Source organism: Cebus imitator, unplaced genomic scaffold, assembly GCF_001604975.1.
Source record: "Cebus imitator isolate Cc_AM_T3 unplaced genomic scaffold, Cebus_imitator-1.0 Scaffold469, whole genome shotgun sequence".
In the NCBI taxonomy this organism is placed as follows: domain Eukaryota; kingdom Metazoa; phylum Chordata; class Mammalia; order Primates; family Cebidae; genus Cebus; species Cebus imitator.
Genome location: NW_016107784.1, coordinates 1,359,437 through 1,373,803, shown reverse-complemented (window position 1 = coordinate 1,373,803; position 14,367 = coordinate 1,359,437). Strand labels below are relative to the sequence as shown.

Here is a 14,367-nt window from a genome sequence, read left to right as displayed (position 1 = left end):
GGGTCTCTACCAAGTCTCTTCAGTGAGTCGCTGCACTTGTTACAAGGCAGGTCGGGGTCCCAAGTGCAAATGTTCCAAGAGACTGTAGAAGTTGCAAGGCTTCTGTAACCCAGCTCTGCAAGACAGACAACCCCAGCTCCACAGCACTCGATTGGTCCAGGGAGTCACAGGGCCGGACTGGACTCAAGCATAGTAAAAATAGACTCGAATTCTTAGAGAAGCACGATCAAGGACACGTGGCAAAAGATCCTGCATTTCAAACAGGTGCAGTGTATGGTACATCAATTACATCTCTACCGGGTGTTTTGTTTTGTTTGTTTGTTTCACATTTTCGCCAGGCTGGAGTGCAGTGGCTCAATCTCGGCTCACGGCAACCTCCGGCTCCCAGGTTCAAGCGATTCTCCTGCCTCAGCTTCCCAAGCAGCTGGGATTACAGGTGTGCACCACCACGCCCGGCTAATTTTTATGTTTTTAGTAGAGACGAGGTTTCACCATGTTGGCCAGGGTGGTCTTAAACTCCTGGCCTCGGATAAACCACCCACCTCGGCCTCCCAAAGCGCTGAGATTACAGGTGCAAGCCACTGCACCCAGCAACAAAGTTGTTTTTAAAGGGCATGTTTGATGGAAGATATGCAATTATATGCATCTCTGGACATAAGTTGCTGTCAGGTGGGCAGTGGTCAGGATTTACTTGTCATTCCCTCTTCGTGCATGCACTTAGCTGTTTTCCCATTGACATTTGCATTGAACAACTACACTCTCTCAATGTTTCAGTCAATAAGCCAGTTAATAACCAGTTGAAAAAGAAATCTAAATCCTGGTTGTTGTTTGAAATCTTTCAGTGATAAGCTCTTCTAAGATTGAAACATTGCGAACACGACGATCTGCAGAATGGTTTTCAACAGTTTGGAAACAGCCCCAGCAGCAGTAGTGAGGCACCCTTTTAGAAAATGTCCTGTGATGTCACAGACCACACTATCATGTTTAAAAACAGAGTCTGAAAGGGATTCAGAAGAATTACACTCTAAGTCAAAATAAGTTTTAGTAAAATTTAATATCGGAGATGAACATAGGAGGGAGGCACTAGACAGAAAAGCTAGCTGACACTCCAAATATGTCACTGTTATTTCACAACAGGACAGTAAATATTTAGGTTGAACAATATGAAAGTGTCATTCTTATAGATCCAAACCATCAAATGGTGAACAACTTCCTGATCTGCAGCCTAATGGGTCCTACAGAATACTGAGGAAAGATTTCCTAACTTGGAGAGCCCAACACAGAAGGCTCTTAAACAGAAAAATGGATAGCATGGTATTTATCTGTCAAGATGAAGTGAGAGAAGTTAAATTATATATTATTGTCCAAGGACAGAAAAGGCTTAGGAACTTAGCACTGTGTGAGTCTATGGTGATTCTGTGCTGTATACTGAAATTGTGTATTCATGATTATGGACCACTTCAAAATGGTAGCAAAATTACCACCACCCTACTTCTCCCCTACTTTTCAGAAAGTTTATACTTTCCTGTAATTGGTACCTTCTTTTTATGAAGAACACGAAGCGTTTCTCAGTCTTATCTTCGCTTGGCCTTTTCTTTACTAATTAGACTTCTATCATTGATAGTTCCATTTTCCTTCTTACTGAAAGGCATCATTTCTTTTTTCTTTCTTACTCACTGTCATTCTCGAACTTTCCACACCTGGTAATAACATGAGTGCATCACACAGGCATTTTTGCTTATCAAATAATCTATCTTGGAAATGTACAGTAACAAAGGAAATCATTGAATGGCCACTAATGAACGGTTTGTGTCTGAGTATGATAAAAAGAATGCACAAATTTTTCTGGAATCAAGGTAGTGAGAAAATGTTCTTTCCTATGATGATTGAATAGAAGAGACTTTACCCTTGACTGGCTACAAACAAACAAAGAATCTTGGAGGAGAATCTGTAATCTCAGCAGCCTCTGAAAACTCACTGGACCGACTGCTTTAGCGACTGTCATGAACGGTGCAATCACGGCCATTGACCTAAAGAGGGCAGTTAAATCCTATGATGAGGTAATGAAGTAATGGGTAGTGAGCCTGCTGTTGTCAAAGTGGTGTCATGAGGAAGAAGAAACGGAAGAAAACTTCATGAATAGAAAAAAACGTTTTTAAAAAAAACCATAAAATTATACATAGGTTGGGAACAAGATCATTTTGTCAATCCTAAGTTTCTGTGTACACAAATTGTTAGAGAAAAATACTTTTTAATCATTCCATTTGTAAAGTCATCAGAGAAGGAAAATACAATCTCGCCTTCTAATATTTCACGTATGTAATCTAAGCTGGTTTTCTCTTCTTCTCAGTAAAAGCAGAGAGTAGCCATCAAAAACAACAAAAGAGAAAAGACAAAAAGAATAGACGCGGAGGCGAAGAGATAAGCCTTCAATGTGATAATTACTGTTGTATTTAGCAATCGTCTATTTTATACATGTGACCCACTTATTGAATGAACAGAGTTCATATATTACAATCAGGAAAGAGCTTTATTCTCCAACCAGAGCCTCCATACCCTTGGACAACTTCTCAGGCAAATCATTTAGCTCTTCTAATAAATTCAAGCTACATTAAGTCTCATTTGACTATCAGAAAAAGTTTAATCCAATCTAAATCAAAATGCTATTCATATAACCAATTCATTTTTTATTTTAAGTTTTTTTTTGAGATGGAGTCTCACTCTGTTGCCCAGGCTGGATTGCAGTCCACGATCTCGGCTCACTGCAGCCTCCACCACCCGGGTTCAAGCGATTCTCCTACCTCAGCCTCCCGAGTAGCTGGGATTACAGGTGCCTGCCACCCATCCAGCTAATTTTTGTTTTCTTCTGCATGCAGCTCTCACAAACCAGCAGTGGGGAAGTGATGCAGCCCTCCAGCCTCGGGAGATAGGGAATTCGAAGGAAAGGGAAAAGCCTTCCTCCGGCACTACTATTATCTGGCCATGATTTTATGTGGAAGATACCTGGCATGGTTATGTGATGTATCAACTTTGCTGTTATTCAATCAAACACTAATCTAGATATTTACTGAAGGTATTTTGTAGATTTCATTAAAGTCCATAGCCAGTTGATTTTAAGTACAGGGAAGTATCCTAGATTATCTAGGTGAGATCGGTTCAATATCAGTTGAAAGATCTTAAGAGTGGAATTAAGGCTACCCTGATTAATATGAATTTCTACCTATAGACAGCAGCTTCAGCAACTTCAGCTTTTGCTAGAGAGTCCCAGCCTGCCCCTCCTGGCAGCCTGCCTTATGGATTTTGGAATTGCCTAGTCATGAGCCAATTCCTTACAGGGTCTTGCTTTGTTGCCCATGCTGGAGTGCAGTGGCACAATCACGACTTACTGAAATCTTGAACTCCTGGGCTCAAGTGAGTCTCCAGCCTCAGCCTCCTGAATAGGTAGGACTATAGGCAGGCACCACCACACCCAGCCAATTTTAAATTTTTTGTAAGGATCAGAGGGGTCCCAGTATGTTGCCCAGGCCAGTCTTGAACTCCTGGCTTCAAGCAATCCTCCTGTCTTGGCCTCCCAAAGCACTGGGATTACAGGCATGAGCCACTGCAGTAAATCTTTTTTCTTTTCTTTTTTTTTTTTTTCTTGAGACAGAGTCTCACACTGTCACCCAAGCTGTAGTGCAGTGGCATGACCCTGTCGGCTCACTGCAATCTCTGCCTCCCGGGTTCAAGCAGTTCTCCTGCCTCAGCCTCCAAGTGGCTGGGACTACAGACGTGCGCCACCACACCTAGATAATTTTTTTTTTTTTTTGTATTTTTAGTAGAGATGGGGTTTTACCTTGTTGGCCCGGATGGTCTCGATCTTTTGACCTCGTGAGCTGCCCAACTTGGCCTCCCACAGTGCTGGGATTACGGGCATGAGCCACCACACCCGTCCTGCAGTAAACCTTTTAATACAGTTGTGCATCGCTGAATGACAGGGATATGTTCTGATAAATGTAACCTTAAGCAACTTTGTGGTTATACAAATGTCATGGATCGTATTTACACAAATCTGGATGGAATAGCCTATTACACACCTGGGCTATATGGTGTAGACAATTGCTCCTAGGCCACAAACCTGGACTGCATGTTACTGTAGGCAATTGTAACAAAATGACACATATCTGTGTGTCTAAATGTATCTAAACATAGAAAAGGTACCATCAAAATACAGTATAAAACATTAAATGTGGTACACCTGTATTAGGGCTCTTACCACGAATGGAGTTTGCAGGACTGGATGTTGCTCTGCATGTCAGTGAGTGGTGAGTGAATATGAAAGCCTAGGACATTATTGTAAATTACCATAGATTTTATAAACACTGTATATGTAAGCTACACTAAATTCATTTTTAAATTTTTTTTCCACAGTTTTCATAAAAGTTTACTTCATGATTGGTGGGTAGTGCATTTAAACGTTAAACACACTTAAATAATGTATAGGTGACTGCATGGCTGCAGCGTATTAGTAACTAGATACATAACCAATTCAACTAGAAACCAGCTAAAGAGTAACTGTCTGAATATTTAAAATATAGCCCTGATTTAGATCCTTTGTTTTGATCACCTTCTTTGTGGGGAGAGCCTGCTGATCACAATGGAAATATATTAAAGCCAAATCTTCTGATATCCGTTCCCAAGGTTTCTTTCCACTGGATTAAGTCTCCAACTCCAGGATAAACCCAAGTGTTTGGCCTCCTGCATTAATGTGCTTCTTATCTAGCAGAGCAGAAAGTGTAAGCTTCACAGCAGGCCTCAGAGTCTGAGTGTAAATGAAATCTCTTCTTTCCAGTCCAATTAAATTAGAGTTGTTGGCTTTTGCAAAAATGGAAGCTGCGAAACGCAACCGATATTTAGCGGCAATGACAAAATGAATGCAGTTGGACCTGATGGCCAAGCAAGGGTTACCAAAGTGTCAGGATTGCCACATACCTTCTAATAAGCCGAGCCTCCAAATTCTGTCCCATTATAGTTATTAGTGTGTAGCTGGAAGTCCCCATCCGGTAACCCGCTGCAGAATTATTCCCCGTCAGCTTTGACTTGGCTCTGTCAGTGGTCATCTGGTACCCAGCAAGCCGGCCCTCATAACCAAAGACAGCTGAACCACAGATTTCATGTCCAACAAAATCAAAATTAACATCACAAGCGAGGTTTATAGACTCCCTCTTGCAAGAGGACTTGATTTTACCACTTTCGTTTCCTGTGGTTGGTAAGAAGGCAGTACCAAATGTTAGTTTCAAACCTTGACAGATCTGGTCCAATTGTGACTTCTGTCCCCAGAGTATTATTCTCAGTGTCCCATTTTCCTGGGACAGTCACGCCATCCTCACACCATTTATATTTGATTTCCAAGACCCCAAGAATTTTTCCAGTGTCCATATTAGATGAACCAGATGTTGAGAATCCCACACCCACTGCATGACTTTGTTCTTACATCCAGTTTGACCAACCCTAAACCAAATCCTTTGTTAAAAATATCTCTGGCGGCTTTGCCAAGGTTGACATATGATGAAGAAATACACGTTGGCCACATGCAGGTCTACTCATCGGTCGCCATGGCGAGGCCACAGTAAGAGGTGATCTGGTGCCTCCTCAGGAGGACCACAAGCACCACTCCACTTTCAGCGGAGGCTGCTCGGCCGGCTCTCGGTCAGGCCTCAGCTGCCATAAAGTGAAGCCTCTTTCTCCAATAATAAATTAACCTTAGCTTATTCTAACATTTTACTTTATAAACTTTGTAGTTGTTGTTGTTAACTTTTTTTTAGGTTCAGTGGGTACACGTGCAGGCTTGTTACACGGGTAAATTGCATGTCGCTGCGGTTTGGTATACAAATGATTTCGTTACCAGGTATCAGCACAGTTCCCAATAGGTAGTTTTTTCCAGCCTCACCCGCCTCCCAGCCTCCACCCTCGATAGGTCTCAGTGTCTTTTGTTCCACTCTGCATCCCTGTATACTGAACATCTAGCTCCCACTTATAAGTGAGAACATGTGGTATTTGGTTCTCCGTTTCTGCATTAGTTTGCTTAGGACAATGGCCTTCAGCTCCATCCATGTTGCTGCAAAAAACATGATTTTTTATGGCTGTGTAGTACTCCATGGTGTAGATGTACCACATTTTCTTTATCCAGTTCACTGCTGATGGGCATGTAGGTTGATTCCATGTCTCTGCCATTGTGAATGGTGCTGCAATGAACATGCACGTGCATGTGCCTTTTTGTTAGAGCAATGTGTATTTCCTTGGGTATACACCCAGAGATGAGATTGCTGGATTGAATGGTAGTTCTGTCTTACATTCTTTGAGAAATCTCAAAACTACTTGACTTTTTTGTATTAACACACAGCTTAAAACACAAATGTATTGTACAGCTACACAAAAATATTTTTTTCTTTATATCCTTATTCTATAAGGTTTTTTATTTAATTTTTTTTACTTTTTAAATATTTTTGTTAAAAACTAAGACACAGGCACATACATTAGCCTAGGCCTACACAGGGTCAGGATCATCAGTGTCACTGTTCTACTTCCTCATCTTGTCCCACTGGGAGGCCTTCAGGGGCAATACCACACATGAAGCTGTCCTATGCTGTGATAATACCTTGTTTTGGAAAACCTCCTGAAAGGCCTGCCCGAGACTGTTTTACAATTAACTAATTTTTTTTATAGATAAGTAGAAAGAATGTACTCTCAAATAACAATAAAAAATATGATAGCCGGGCGCGGTGGCCCACATCTATAATCCCAGCACTTTGGGAGGCCAAGGCAGTTGGATCACCTGTGGTCAGGAGTTTGAGACCAGCCTGGCCAACATGGTGAAATCGGTCTCTACTAAAAATACAAAAAGTTAGCCAAGCATGGTGGCATGTGCCTGTAGTCCCAGCTACTGAGGAGGCTGTGGCAGGAGAATTGCTGGAACGTGGGAGGCGGAGGTTGCAGTGAGCCAAGATCACGCCATTGCACTCCAGCCTGGGCAAGTAGAGAGAAACTCCATCTCATTAAAAAAAAAAAAAAAAATTAGACTTCCTCCCAAGAGTGACGTTTGGTCAGTGGGAACCCACGTGGGTTCAACAGGCATATCGAGGAGGGTTATTTCTGTTTGGGGCCCATCCACCCTGGCCACGGCATGGTGTTTGTCCACAACAATTGCAAGGTGTTCAGATTTTATAAATCTAACTGTCAAAAAAACTTTAAAACAAAAAAGAAAGTCACAGACTTTAAAAAGAAGAGCAATCCCCGCAAAGTTAGGTGGACCAAAGCATTCTGGAAAGCAGCTGCTAAAGAGCTTACAGTGGATAATTCATTTGAATTTGAAAAGCATAGAAATGGACCTATCAAATACCAGCGAGAGCTATGGAATAAAACTATTGATGCAAGGAAGAGAGTTGCAGAAATCAACCAGAAATGCCAAGCTGAATTTATAATGAACAGATTGAAGAAAAACAGAGCTACGGAAAGTTCAGGATATCAAAGAAGTCAAGCAAAACATCCGTCTTATCTGAGCCCCTCTTGCAGGCAAAGGGAAGCAGTTGGAAGAGAAAATGGTACAGCAGTTGCAAGAGGATGTGGACATGGAAGATGCTTCTTAAAAACCTCTGTAACCATTTCTTTTATGTACATTTGAAAATGCCCTCTGGACACTTGGAACTGCTAAGTTATTAGTTTATTTTTTACATAAGGTCACTTAAATGAAAAGTGATTAAAATATATCTTTCCTCCATTGCCATCTACAAAACATCAGATATTACGAATGTTACATCGCATTTCAGTGTTAAATCTCCACTGATAGAGGTACTTATGTAAATCATGAAAATTCTGCTTGTAACTATAGAAGTGAATTGTGGCTGTAAAACGGTGATGTCATTTGGATAATGGCAGAGAGCAGCATTTTGTATAACTAATGGCAAAAATTCATGGTTAGTGATGATTAAAATAAAATATTCTTTGCCCTAAAATATTCCCTGTATTAATGTTATAGAAGGGCGGATACAACAAGGAACTAACAATTTGTATGACAGTGTCAAATATTATTTTGATTTTAGTATTTCCTGTTTTGGTTTATTTGCATCTCAGAAGAGCATAATGATATTGTTTGATGAAGCCTAATTATGCTAAACTGTTTTGACCTGGTTTAACCCTTCTGATAGGTAGTTTTAGATGTTGGGGATGAGAACTGAATAATCTTTGCCTGGAGTGACACTACACTCTAGAATTTCCACTTTGGAGAATACTCAGTTCCAACTTGTGATTCCTGGTAGAACAAACTTTATTTTTCTAGCCTACCAATGATCTAGAAGCAAAGGAATCTCAGTGCCTTTTTTTTGGGGGGGGGACGGGGTTTCTCCATGTTGGTCAAGCTGGTCTTGAACTCCCAACCTCAGGTGATCCACCCGCCTCAGCCTCCCAAAGTGCTGAGATTACAGGTGTGAGCCACGAATCTCAGTGCCTTTTAAAAGCTATGCGGTTTTCTTTTAAAAAGCTCCTGTTTTTGAAAAGTAGAATTTATGGGTACAACATCTGTTAGTTATTTGCACATCAAATAAAGCCATTTAAAAAGTAAAAAAAAATGTATATATATATAGTATAGTAAATACATAAATCAATAACAGACGCATGTATATCATCAGGTATTACGTATCATACATGACCATATGTGCTATAGTTTTTACACGACTGGCAATGAAGTAGGTTTGTTTACCCCAGCATCACCACACACACGAGTAAAGTGTAATGTACTGTGCTATGATATTATCACAGCTCTGATGTCCCTAGAGATAGGATGTCACTAGGAATTTTTCACCTTATTATAATGTTACGGTATAATTACGTCATATATGTGACCTGTTGTTAACCAAAACATCATGACGCAGTGCAGGACTGTATGCATCTCTTCTCCTGGTCCTGCTTCTCTGGTTGAAACATGACTGATACAATACCCAAATGCAAATTGTCTCTCATGGGGTACTTCTATGGGTCTTAGGAGATCCTAAGCTGAGATGCATCACTGGGGAATTTCTGCACTGCATCATTCCCTTATACACGTGAGATGCTCCCTGGAAGGCCTCTTGTGACTTTACCTTAGCCCTCAACTTCTAATGAAGCATCCAACATGGCTTCTTTCTTGTAGGCTCTCCTTACTGATAGAGAGTCCTCTTGCATAAAGCCCTTTGCAGATGACTCAAACCCACATCTACTTCTGGGATGAGGGGAGCTCATATACCCACTCACCAAATCGTGAAGCTGCACCTTGAAGCCACCCCACCCTACCCTGTCGTCAGGAGCAACTTCTGCTAGCTTTTCACCACTGAGCCTCTCTAAATAACGTCACACAGAAGTGTCTGTATCCTCTTCAGAAGGGGACGTAGGTGAGGTTCTTTCAAACACCTTTTTGTTCCGTTTGCTGTTTCAAATTTACAAGCTCCCATAGCTGAGCAAGCATACAGCCAAGGAGTAAGACTGTTCACCTTTAGCAAGCAGTGCTCAATCTCTCCAAAGGGGCTTCTTGTTTCACCTCTCGCTTGGAATCAGGGCAGGAGGGGAACTACCCCAGCAATCCTTTTTTTTATTAAATGGTCTCTTTCTGTTGTCCTAGCTAGAGTGCAGTGGTGTGATTGTAGCTCATTGTAGCCTCTATCTCCCAGGGTCAAGTGATCCTCTCTCCTCAGCCTCCCTAGTAGCTGGGACTACAGACATGCACCAACATGCCCAGCTAATTATTTTATTTTTTTATTTTTATTTTTATTTATTTTTTTTTTTGAGACGGAGTTTCGCTCTCCTTACCCAGGCTGGAGTGCAATGGCGGGATCTCGGCTCACCGCAACCTCCGCCTCCTGGGTTCAGGCAATTCTCCTGCCTCAGCCTCCTGAGTAGCTGGGATTACAGGCACGCACCACCATGCCCAGCTAATTTTTTGTAGTTTTAGTAGAGGCGGGGTTTCACCATGTTGACCAGGATGGTCTCGATCTCTTGACCTCGTTATCCACCCGCCTCGGCCTCCCAAAGTGCTGGGATTACAGGCTTGAGCCACCGCGCCCGGCCTATTTTTTTATTTTTAGTAGAGATGATGACTTGCTATGTTGCCCAGGCCAGTCTTGAACTCCTAAGCTCAGGCAATCTTCCCACCTTGGCCTCTCAAAGAGCTGGGATTACAAATGTGAGCCACCACACCCAGACCCCAGCAATCTTTTGATTCACAAATTCTTTCAAAGAATTTGTCTCTGCAATCCTGTAATCACCAGCAGATTCTTCCTGCCCTCTCCACAGGCAAAAGCAATTCACTGAGACTACGGCGTAGCAGTAAAGAGAGTTTGGTTGAAAGGACGCTAACCCATGGATTAGAACCATGGGTATCACTCAAATAGGTCTCCCTGAAGGCTCCAAGCTTAGGGGTTTCCAAGGATAGTTGGTGATCAGAGGGCTAGGGAAGGGGGGATATCGATTGATTGGGGTAAAATCATAGGGGTGTGGAAAATGGTCCTCATGCACTGAGGTGGCCTTTGGATAAGACCACAGGACTGACGGAGTCATGAGTTGCAGTTGTGGCTGGAGTCAGCCGGTCATAAGAGATGTAAAATCTGAAAAAAAAATCTCAAAGCCCAATCTTGGGTTCTATAATAGTAGATATTATCTACAGGAGTAACTGAGGAAGTTACAAATCTTGTGACTTCCAGAGCAACGGCTGGTTATCATTTAACTTTACCGATACTTTACCAGAATTCAGGCCCCTCTCTTAATGCTAACCTGTGGGCTTTCATTCGTTTTACAGAGGTGGTTTAGTTTCAGGAAACGGCTATTATCATCTTTGCTGTCAGGTTAAAGTATAAATCAAATGCCTCCCAACGTTTGTTTGGCCTACGCTGAGGAATCACCAAAGCCAACTTGTAGGTTACAAGCAAAATGGAGTCAACTATGTCGGATTTCTCTTCCTGTCATAGCTGTGCAAAGGCGGTTTCAGTCAGTCTCTCTCTTTTCCTGATTTGGGCTGTTGATAACTGTTTTTAGACCAGTTTGGAAAGTCCTGTAGGGCATGCCAAGACCCTTCTTTGGAATATAGGATTTCTTAACACCTAATGTTGTCAGCTTTAGATATTAGCCAAAATTCTGAGTCAACCAAAAAAAAAAAAATCTCTTTCTAATATTTTATTGTACTCATCACTGAGTAGCTTTTTGCACTGTCAAAAAAATCAGTTATTCATAGGTGAGCTTCCGTGATGATTAATTTCATGTGTCAGCTTAACTGGGCCATGAAATATCCAGATATCTGGTTAAGCGTTACTTCTGAGTGTGTCTGTTCAGGCGTTTCCACTAGAGATTAGTATTTAAATTTGTGGACTGACTAAAGCAGATGCCCAACGTGGCTGGGCATCATCCAGTTCAACGAAACTCTGAACAGAACAAAAAGACAAAGGAAGGAACAGTTCTCTCTCTCTCTCTCTCTCTCTCTCTCTCTCTCTCTCTCAGTGTGTATGTGTGTGTGTGTGTGTGTGTGTGTGTGTGTCGCCACCCCCGTCTCTCTCTCTCTGCTGACTGCTGGAGCTGGGGTACCAGTCTTCTCCTGCCCTCGGACTGTGACCTACACCGTCAGCACTCCTGATTCTCGGGTCTTCAAACTAGACTGGAACTTATACCATCAGACCTCAAGTTCTCAGGAATTTGGACTTAGACTAGAACTCACACCATCAGTTCTTGTGGTTCTCAGAATTCTGGGCTCAGACTGGACTACATCATCAGCTTTCCTGAGTCTCCAGCTTATAGATACCAGACTGTGGGACTTCTCAGCTTCTAAAATCATACGAGCCAATTCCTCATGATAAATATCTTTCTATATCCTATTGAGTCTGTTTCCATGGAGAACTCTCACTAATACAGATTTCGGTACACAAGACTAAGCTCTGATTTTTATCTTGTCCAAATTCCTACCTAAGGGGTCTGGGGAGTCACGTCCGGCAAACCGTTAAGTTCTCATCAGATGGGTTTTATTTGACCCTCTGTACCGTGGCTTACTTTTCAGTCTGACTCTGGCATAACATTAGGAGACAAGGAAAAAAATATTTAACCCAAAAATATATTTCCTGGCCATGCCTTGAAATTGCCCTGCAAAGGCTCTTGTGGGAAAAATCCACATTTTTTTTTGTTTTCCTTCTTTTCTTTCCAGATCCAGGAGATAATCAACTAAGAGCCAGGCACCCTTTTAGGTCTGATAAGAAACATTTTACAACCTGCTCTCTCTCTGAAGTCTGCTATCTGAAAGCTTGCTCTGCACAATAAAACCTAGACTCCACGATCAACCTCAACATTTCTTTCTAACAATCCCAGGTCTTTGTTATGGGTTGAACTATGTCTCCCAAAAAAAGATAAGTTGAAGTCCTAACCCCCAGTAGCACAGGATATGACCTTATTTGGAAATAGGGTCATCGAAGCTGTAATTAGTTAAAGATGAGGTCATTCTAGAGTACTGTGAGCCCCTAATCCAGTATGACTGGTGTCCTTATCGGAAGATGATCATGTGAAAAAGAGACACAGGGAAAATGCCATTTGAAGACATTTGAAGAGAGATTATTTGAGTAATCTGTTACAATCCAAAGAACACATGGAGCTCTTGGAAGCTAGGGGAGATGCATGGAACAGATTCTCCCCCAGAAGGAACAAACCCTGCCAACACCTTGACTTTGAGCCTCTAGAACTGTCAGACAATACATTTCTGCTACCTTGAACCACCAAGCTTATGGTACGTTGTTAGGGCAGCACTAGGAAATTAACACCAGTCAAACAAATTCAACCAATTGTCAACCAGAAAATATTTAAATTTACCTGTGGCCTGGAAGCCCCCACTTCAAGTTGTCCCACCTTTTTGAACAAAGCCAATGTCTGTCTTTCTCTTTCTTTCTTTCTTTCTTTCTTTCTTTCTTTCTTTCTTTCTTTCTTTCTTTCTTTCTTTCTCTTTTCTTTTCTTTTCCTTTTCTTTTCTTTTTTTTCTTCCTTCTTTCTTTCTTTCTTTCTTTTCTTTCTTTCCTTCCTTCCTTCCTTCCTCTCTCTGTCTCTTTCTTTCTTTCTCTTTCTTTCTTTCTTTCTTTCCTTCCTTCCTTCCTTCCTTCCTTCCTTCCTTCCTTCCTTCCTTCCTTCCTCTCTCTCTCTCTCTTTCTTTCTTTCTTTCTTCTTTCTTTCTTTCTTTCGTCTTTCTTTCGAGATAGAGATTGGCTCTTATTACCCAGGCTTGAGTGCAATGGTGACATCTCTGCTCACCACAAACTCTGCCTCCCGGGTTCAAGCAATTCTCCTGCCTCAGCCTCCCGAGTAGCTGGGATTACAGGCATATGCCACCATGCCCCACTAATTTTGTATTTTTAGTAGAGATGGGGTTTCTCAATGTTGGTCAGGCTGGTCTCGAACTCCCGACTTCAGGTGATCTGCCCGCCTCAGCCTCCCAAAGTGCTGGAATTACAGGCATGAGCCACCTCGCCCCACAAACCAATGCATTTCTTAAGTGTATTTAATTGATGTCTCATGCCTCCCTGAAATATATAAAACCAAGCTGTGTCCCGATCACCGTGGGCACCTGTTTTCCAGACCTTCTGAGGGCTGTGACATGGGACGTGGTCATTCATATTTGGCTCAGAATAAAACTCTTAAAATATTTTACAGAGTTTTACTCTTTTTGTTGACAAGATTTTAGCACCCAAATACATGGGGCCTCAGAGAAGAATCAGGACACTGAAAGGGCTGCCCCAAACCGGAGCTAAGTTACCAGCAGGGGCCCATTGAAGCCCCACTGAGTTCAAGCTTCTCCTCCAGTGGAACTGGTAAGTCCTCCTAAGCGCCAGCCCTCCCTTTGGTTGACGGTCCTTGATTTATTCTCTGTTGCTTTTTTTCCTAAAATTTATCTTGATTTGGTTTGTCTGTGTGTATTTGCATGAAAAACTGAACTGTTGTTTTCACAGCTAAATGAGAGACAGTTTTTCAGCTCCAAAGAGAAAGGGCATTTGCTCCTCTCAGCCAAAAGCCGCGTCTGGGTGGCCAGGGGCCTCACAGGAGTGTCCGGGAGTTGATTCCTCGCCATGTGCAGCAGCCCTGCAGGGAAATTCCAACAAATTCCCACACTCTCAGGTCGTGGCAACCTAGGCCTTCACAATTTGACCATTCTCTCACTATCCCGTGCCAGGTATCCTATCTGCTGTGCTCAATGCAATCCCTGTTACCATGAAAACAGGTTGCCCTATCTTATCAAACTTTACACAGATCATCTCCACTCCTCTTTGCCCTAACTGCAACCCAACCGTTTCTTAAAAAATATGTCCTCTCAAAAAAAAAATAATAATAATATGTCCTCTCAAA

The 14,367-nt window shown here is 42.1% G+C and overlaps 2 pseudogenes; one reads left to right on the top strand and one right to left on the bottom strand.

Annotated features, from left to right (window-relative positions):
* Positions 1 to 4,405: 4,405 nt before the first annotated feature.
* Positions 4,406 to 5,572, bottom strand: LOC108291866 (annotated as a pseudogene).
* A 22-nt stretch (positions 5,573 to 5,594) lies between these two features.
* LOC108291819 lies at positions 5,595 to 7,710 on the top strand (annotated as a pseudogene).
* The last annotated feature ends 6,657 nt before the right edge of the window (positions 7,711 to 14,367 follow it).